Genomic DNA, 8,715 nt, shown 5'->3' with positions numbered 1-8,715 from the left:
TTATTGTTATCACAGGTTGTATAACATACAGACCAGGGGGCAGAGACCTGTAACCCTGCTTCTTGGGAAGCTGAAGCAGGAGAATTGTAAATTGGAAGGCAGGCTGTCTACACAGTGACATTGAGGTCAACCGGGGATAAGTGGCCAAAACATTTCAAGCATAGCATTTCTTTCATCACAGCACTCAGGTGACCGAGACACAGAGATGTGTGATCACCAGGTAAACTTGAGCTACCTACATGCTGTCACCAGTATGCAAAATATAAAAAGAAAGAGGGAAAGATTTGAGACAGAATGTCTTTACTTAGCCCTGGCTATACTGGAACTCCCTTTCTAAAGCAAGTTGTCCCCAAACTCACAGCTCCTCTGGCCTCTGTCTCCCAAGTACTGGGACTAAAGGAATGGCAGAATTCTTTTCAAATGGGCAGGGGATTAAAGAGCAGGATGACCTGAAGAGTAGCTAGCTCAGGCACAAATACTGGTATTAAAGTTACCAGCTACCACACTCAACTTAAGACTTTTTTTTTTAATCAGAGGATCACTTCCCTTTATGTTTATGTTTTTGTGTGTCTGCCTCTTGTGTGTGGAGGCCCATAGCATAGAAAAGGATTTTAGATGCCCTGGACACAGATAAATGGACATTTGTGGTATTCCTGACGAAAGTACTAGGAATCAAATTACAAGCTTCAAGGTCAATAAGCCCACTACTCTTTGTTCTTGGCCTAAGTTTGCTGCCAGTACATGTGCCTGTACAACACCGGCATGCTTAAGACACTAGGAGACCAGATGTTGGACTCAGATACCCATCAACTGGGATGCCAGATAATAATAATTGTTGTACACCATCTACTGGGAGCTTCGAATTGAAGTTCAAATCCATGGCAAACAAAGAATTTCTCTGACTCACTGTGTGTATGTGTCTGACAAGGAAAAAGCTCTTGAAGAAAAAATCTGTAACTTGCCTACTTTATCCATTTGTGACTCCAAACCTCACATGAGATAAAACATAATTTAAAAAGTTTCAAATGAGGGGCTGGAGAGGTGGCTCAGCAGTTAAGACTTCTGGTTGCTCCTTCAGAGGGTCTGAGTTCAATTCCCATTAACCACATGGAGCTTGACAACCATGTATACTAGAATGTGATGCTTTCTTCTGTCCAAAAGACATACATGGAGAGAGAATTCTGTAGATGTAATAAATGAAATGAAAAAAGTTTCAAGTCATCTTCTTGGATTGCCTGTTTCTCTGAGGCCAAGGGTGCACAGTTGAGGCCTGAAGTTTCAATTCCACACATGGCAGAAATTTGCCCTCATTTGCCATGACTTCCACACACACTTTGTTGTTTTCTCTCCTCTTTTCCACTGTCTGCTCAAGACTGCTTATTGAATCAGAGAACTGTTCATACTAAACATGGAAAGAGTGCCCTCATAATATGAATTTCTTGTCTCCTTCTCCTTTTTTCTAGTCACATCTTCCTGGTTGTCCTCAAAGTGACTGGGTAGCCCAGGATGTCCTTTTCCTTGCACTTCCCCTGATGCAGCTTCCCAAGTAGCTGGGATTACAGGTCTGTAGCCCACAGACTGCCTCTTATGTAGCCTTTGCTAACTTTAATGATATGTGAATATTGTTCGAGTTTGAACACCTAGATACTCAGATAGTTTTTTTCTGTGACAGGGTTTCTCTTTGTAGCTTTGGATCCTATTCTGGCACTCACTGTGGAGACCAGGGTGGCCTCGAACCTTCAGAGATCTGCCTGACTCTGCCTCCTGAGTGCTGGGATTAAAGGCATGTGTCGCCAATGATCGGCCTAGATAGAGGATTTTGTCTTTGTATCTTAATCCATTTTTTCCTTTTGAGGTAGGGACTCCTGTATCCCTTTGGATCTGCTATATATTCAGGGCTGGCCTTCAAGTCCTTGTCCTCCAGTCTCCACTCCCAAGGCAATACAGGCATTATAGTAGCAACCGGGTGTGCAGAGATGTTACAAGGGCCTAAAAAATGAAAAGTTGCAAAGATCAGGCTGTTAATCGTAAAAAAAAAAAAAAAAAGCCATTTATTTGGTGCTGCCTACAGGCCATATATCATTTAAGAATATATTTCAAATAAGATTCCGGTGCTGTGGTTGTTCACTCTGTCATGATGGGGAAGGCCCTGGTCAGCCTTAGACCTTCCATCTGTCAATATTTCTGCAATGGTGACACCACCCAGTCTATCTACCTAGGTCATTTAGAGCCTCTATCTGATCCTGAAAGAAAATGGATTCTCCACTCCCCATAATTTCCCCCAATTTCTTGAAAAGGATAAAGACATGTCCTCAAGGGTGGCTTAGTTTCTGTTCACAGATAAGTACTAGGGTAAATGGGTGTACAGTAGGCAGGGCTGGCCTCTTTGTGCTACTAACGCACCTGTATTACTCTCTACCAGGGAAACCTCAGATTTCTTCCCAAGACACTCCCCGTTACAGAAAAAGAGATTAACCAGGAGTTCTATTACTTGTTTGCTGTTGCAAGTTATAGGAAGCATTCTGACATATACAACTGGTTTACCTAACAATGAATCAAATGCAAATTTGTCCAAGTAGGGCCTGTTGCAGCTCATTGACTGAGCACTTTTCTAGGATTTTGTAAGATCTTGACATGAGCACCCAACACTGGGTGATAAACAAGGAAAAATAAGAAATAGATTGAAAAAATGTTATTACATGTCATTTATTTTTTGTGTATTTGGTTACCAGCCTGCCAGGGCAAACTATGGGGAAAAAAAAGACAACATGTGGGAACTGATTTTCCCCTTATACCATTTATTTTTATTATTGTTGTTATTGTTTAGTTTCTCCAGCTGGGATTCTCTCTGTAGATTTAGAGTCTGTCTGTCACTTGTTGTGTAGACCAGGCTGCCCTTATACCGTTTAAATAAATAATGGAAATACATTCAGGTCCTGAGGCTTGGTGAGAAGGAGTTTGGATGTGCCATCTCACAAGCTCAGAGATCTCAAATGGCTATATCTCCAGGGGAATAGAGGCTGACTCCAGGGTTCTCATTTGAACTATATTCTTAAAAGATGTGCTAGGAATAAAATTATAAGCTTCAAGGTGAACAAACACACTCTTCTTTGTTCTGTGCCTAAGTTTGTGGCCAGTACATGTTCATTTACAACACGGGCATGCTTAAGACCCTAGGAGACCGGATGATGGACTCAGATACCCACCAACTGCGGTTCCAAATAAATTGTTGTAAACCATATACTGGGAATTCTGAACTGATGTACACATCCATAGTAAAGAAAGAATTTCTCTCACTCACTGAGCCTTACTCCTACACCACAGAATACAATAATACAGACTGATATCTAATACTGTTTTTTTTTTGTTTGTTTGTTTTTTGAAAAGATGTCTTTGTTTACCTTTGGAACCTGTTCTGACAGTCACTCTAAATATAAGATAGTCCAAGAAATCATAGAGCTCCATCTTCTGCTTCCTTCCAATTTCTGGGGTTAAAGGTGTGTGTCACCCCCACCCATCCTACTCCCTGGATTTTAAAGTTTTGATGTTTTGAAATGCAAATCTTAAGATACGCTTTATGTTTTATTCAAAACAATTCTATTTAATGAGAATAACTACTGATTAGAAGTTAGTCCTGAAAACTTCACTTTAACACAGGCCTTTAACACACTCCTGCACTCTCGGCACTCAGGAAGCAGGATACATACTGCCATCACCTGGGCTACCGCCTGACTACATGACAAAACACTTTATAGTTACTTCATTTACCTCAAATATTCAGCCAATTTAGTTGGAAAATAAAACCTTGAGCCATTCAGCAACCAAACAAAACTTCAAACAAATCCCTCAAGAGGCAGAGGCAGGGAGATCTCAGTCATTTCAAGGCCAACCTGTTCTACATGGTATCTTCATTAACAGAGAAACCCTGTCTCAGAAAACAAAAAGCAAATAAAAATCAAAGGAAGAAAATGAATGCAAAGAGAAAAGAAAATTCTACGTTGTACATTTTCATTTTTTATTCTTCCCTCATATGCATCCTCACTGCAGTTTCATCTCTCCCATCTCCTCTTTGTCCCTTCTCCCCACCTCACCTCTATTTCTGATCCTCTCCTCCTCAATTCACCTGCAGAAAACAGCTGGCCTCCCAGTGACAACAACCACATTTGGCATTACAAAATTCATTGAGACTGGCCACAAGCACTCATTTTTTTTTTTTTGGTTTTTCCAGACAAGTTTTCTTTGTGTAGCTTTGGAGTCTATCCAGGCACTTGCTCTGGAGATCAGGCTGTCCTGGAACTCACAGAGATCTGCCTGCCTCTGCCTCGGCAGTGCTGGGATTAAAGTTGTGCTCCACCTACGCCTGGCTAGCCACAACACTCTAATCAGGGCAGGATGAGGAAACACACCAAACAGAAAAAGTTCCCCCAAATCAAGCAAATTACTCAGAGACAGTGCCACACACACAGTTAGAAGTTACATAAAAATACCAAGTTACACAACCAAAACACCTGTTCAATGGACTTATTTGGGTCTTTTAAATTTTTTTCATGTACATTGTTGTTTTGAATACATGTGTATCTGGATGAACATGTCAGATCCCCTGGAATTGGAGTTATACATAGCTGTGAGCAATCACAGTACTAGGAATTGAACTCAGCTCCTGTAGAAGTGCAGTCAGTGCTCTTATCTTATAAGCCATCTCTCCAGGCACTGACTTACTCAATTATATACTGGGTAATTAATTGTCAGATCAGTCTCTGTGATCCCCTATGAGCCCTGGTTATATCATCCTGGGGCCTTGTCCTCCTGGTGTCTTAGAAACCTCTGGCTACTACAATTATCTCTGCCAATTCCCTAATATTTCTACGTGGAATTTCTTTCTCATTGTTGTCCAAACTCCTTTACCAGCTAAAATCCCACCATCCAGGTCACAAAAGCAAGTTCACAGAAAATTCATCGGAAGCCTGGGTAATATTGATTTAGCCCCAGTGTCTAAATAAAGGAAATGATCTGAGTGCAGAGGTGGCATGTGCCTACTACCTCTCCATTCTGGGAATCGGAGGGAGGAGTGCTATGAGCTTCAGCACATCCCCTCTGTCTAAAGAGAAATCAAAACTTCATGCATAACACACTTCAGTTTGCAGGTGCACAAACTCTGAAGCTTGACTGAATGCTTAAATCAATGCACCAACACCAGGATTTGACCTGAGGTCCTTAGAATGCAGGAGGACCAATTTCCCAAATACCACAGATTCTGAAATATCCTGGCCCTTGTCTGCAAGGCCACCTCTTCCATGATGTATCAATTTTAGGACTGAAACAAAGGTTCCATTACAGTGATAAGTGGGACTTGGTATGGTAACCGTGTATCATCAGGGCTATTAGTGACAGGTTTTGAAGGAGTTTTAGGCAGAGCTCCTCAGGAGATGGACCTGAGCTTTGAGAATCCTTTGTGCCTCAGGCTGCAACCGAGGTGTAAACTTGAGCCTGGGTTGAGGCTGCAAATTCATCTACTATTTCCTCCGTTGTGGCTTCAACAGCATAGTGTTGGCAGCTGCTGCTGCTGTGGGCCTTGGCCACATACAATCTCTTCTTGGGGACTAATAGCTCAGGCTGGGCTACATATCATGGGAATCTTATATTTGCAACTCCTAAGTCCCCCTCACGCACATCCAAGATCTTCACAAAAGAAAAAAAAATCCCCCACTTCTAGCAGCCTGGGCAAGGATGTCTACAGTATCAAATGCCCTGAGACCACCTAGAGAGGAATAAAGAAGACTGCACAGTGGAGCCAGCTGTGAGTCATCTTCAGGCAAATGTCACAATTCCTATCTGGTTCTATTTCATTCACCCTTTTATGAGAACACCCCTTTTTCTTTTCAGTGGAATTGAGCCACTATTCCCCTTGTGAATGAAACCACATATAAATTCCAACAAATAGATTAGTCTTTACCCAAGAATACCTTTTCCAAGATCATCGTATTAATTAACTTCCATTGCCTTCTTCCTCATAAGATCTGGCATTCACTCATCGAAAGAATTTTCCGGTTTTGGATCTGTTTATGTAAAGTAGTATTCTACAGTTCCCAGACGACAGAGTCTTCTGTAGTTTCCCTGCTACCAATCCCATTAAATTTTAAAAGTCATAGTTTCATTGAAAGTGAAGGTTCCCCAAGATTGTAATCCCAGTGTCCCTGGTATTAAATAGAGAACAGAAAATTTTCAGAAGCTGGTCAGATAACAATACTAGTAAAAGACAAACATGGAAACTCAAGGTTTTCCCTTCAACACCAAAGACATGCTGTGGCACAATGCTCTCTCACACATTTTATACACATACACTCACACTGGAAAGATAAAGTTGTTCAACTATGTTTATTGCCACCTTACTCACAATAACAAGAAAACAAATGATCCTTGATGTCCTGAGGACATGCAACACATGTCAGCTCACCCAAGACATGGAACCCATAACAGACTGAAACTCAGATGACACTAAAGTCCAATTTGGTGAAATGATGAGTTTCACTGGACCTACATACAGGGATATGGATGAGGGGTTATTTAAAGGAGTCAAAATTAATCAAAGACAGCTGCATCACTGAAGTCCACCCAAGGACAGGTGATAGCTCACAAAACAGGGAAATCTAGAGCACACTGTACAGCCTGCAGGCACCTCAACAGGGTGAGAGTGATCCTTCCAAGAGCCTCAGTTGCTCTAAACCTTTTCCAAGAATCATGGCTGCTTTCTTCTTTTGCCAGGTAGCTGGCATCATTTCAGAGTCATCCATTTATTCCTTCCTAAATCTTTTGCCTGTGGAGGGAGCAGCTCCACCTAACTAGAGTGCCGGGATGGCCATGTCTGACATTAAATCGGGCTTCATGCAGCTTTTCCAGGTGGTCAGGAAGACCAAATACACTCTGATACATGAGCAAGACATACCATTGTTGGAGAGCTACTCCTTTGAAGGTGGAATGGAAGTAGAAGCTGATGGAAATGATGGTAAAATATTAGCATATGCCTTCAATAAAAAACCTGGGAAGGGCTCTGCCAGGCTTCTGAATAAGCTGCTGTGGGACCCACACGGGGTGTGGGAGCTCCCCGGTTTCATGTGGTACATCTCAATGCAGTGATTGTGGACAGTAACCTGGATAACTTGCAATTGTTAGTATAGAGCTGGTGACCCAATGCTGAAGAGACATCCAGCAAACAAACGGAGCATAATTTATACTGACTTCCTATCCAGCTTCTTCCCCAAAACCCTATGAAGAACAATTCCCTGTCCTGGATGTGACCCTGTAGTATATCCAAATGGACATGTGTTGAAAGAGGAAGAAAATTCCTGTGCCTACAATGATTGTCAATACCCTCCTAGTACAGTGAGTGAGAAGCAGGTTCAGGAATCCCACATCTGTGGGGTTGGCCAGGTGGCTCCATTCTGTGGCTCTCAGTGCCAGAAGAAGGACAGACCTGTCCTCAAAAATCACCTTCCATAGAGCAGTTGTCCCTTCCAGCATGAGCTTGAGCTAGAGAGATTAACTGGCTGAAGAAGAGGTAAAATCAGAGAAAAAAAATGATGTGGACAATTATAAACCTGAGACTTAGCTGGGTAGGGTGAGTTGACTTTATTTCTATGATTAGAAATGAGACTTGAATATACTTTTAGGAAGAACTGCAGAGTCTTTATGACTAGTGGGAGAATGGAATTTATTCCTTCCTGTGAAAATCTAATTAATTCTATAAGACCCCAAATGTAATCATTAGTAGCTTACTGAAAGGCCTGCTGCCTCTCTGTCTCCCCCCCGCCTATGATGATGCTGGGTGTTCTCTCTGGAGCAGGGCAGAGCCAGGATACGGCCAGGGGCTGGAGAGTGCAGCGCGGGGCGATAATTGTCCGGGAGCTGCGAGCTGCCGCAGAGCCGCCCTGCTTCACCTTCATCCTGCTGTCCCTGCCCCCGCCGGCCTCCACTTCCCCCGGCTGCCGTTTTCCCTCCCAAGCCGGTTCACCCAGGCGGGGCTGCCCTGGCACCGCGCCGGGGCTGGGGCCGAGCAGGGAAAGGGCACCCCTCGCCCCCACGCCCCCCCCCGTTGAGAAACACTCCGTCCCAAGGTCTCCGCCCCCAAGGTCAGCCACCTGGGCGCGGAGGGAGGAATCAAGTCTGTTGTACCAGACACCAGACCTTGAGAATATGCTGATCTGGAATGGCTATGTGCCTCATTTGAACCATCAAATAGAATCCCTGCTCCTAGCTTGCGCCTTTTTCCCTATATAAGGACCCCTTTCCCTTGGCTCGGCGCGCTTGGCCTCAGAAAAGCTAAGTCGCCCCGGGTACCCGCGTCTCCAATAAAGCTTCTTGTTTTTACATCCAGTTCGTGGCCTCGCTGATTCCTGGGTGTGGGTCTCCCTCTACAAAAGTATCCCTTCGGGGGTCTTTCACTTACAACAGTAAAATATTATCTTTTCTTCATTTCCTCAATCTTTCCTCCTTCTTTGTCTTCATTGTTTCCTTCTTCCTTGCATATTCAATGTACTTTTTATCAAAATTGGTAAATTTCCACCTTCGATCAAGGAGCTACTTATGATTGATAGATGCTAAGAGAGGTCAAATCAGTTTTTTCAATGTTGTGATCCATTGGCACTAGAATGAGAGAGAGGACAGGAGGCACCCAGGAGGTGTCTGATGTATAAAATAGAAAAGGCAGAGGCTGAACCA

General features: G+C 43.2%; 1 pseudogene; it reads left to right on the top strand.

Annotated features, from left to right (window-relative positions):
* The first annotated feature begins 6,858 nt into the window (after positions 1-6,858).
* LOC113838522 lies at positions 6,859-7,497 on the top strand (annotated as a pseudogene).
* Positions 7,498-8,715: the final 1,218 nt, after the last annotated feature.

This window comes from Cricetulus griseus, chromosome 9, assembly GCF_003668045.3.
Source record: "Cricetulus griseus strain 17A/GY chromosome 9, alternate assembly CriGri-PICRH-1.0, whole genome shotgun sequence".
In the NCBI taxonomy this organism is placed as follows: domain Eukaryota; kingdom Metazoa; phylum Chordata; class Mammalia; order Rodentia; family Cricetidae; genus Cricetulus; species Cricetulus griseus.
The sequence above is the reverse complement of the archived record's forward strand: the minus strand, read 5'-3'. Positions and strand labels throughout refer to the sequence as shown.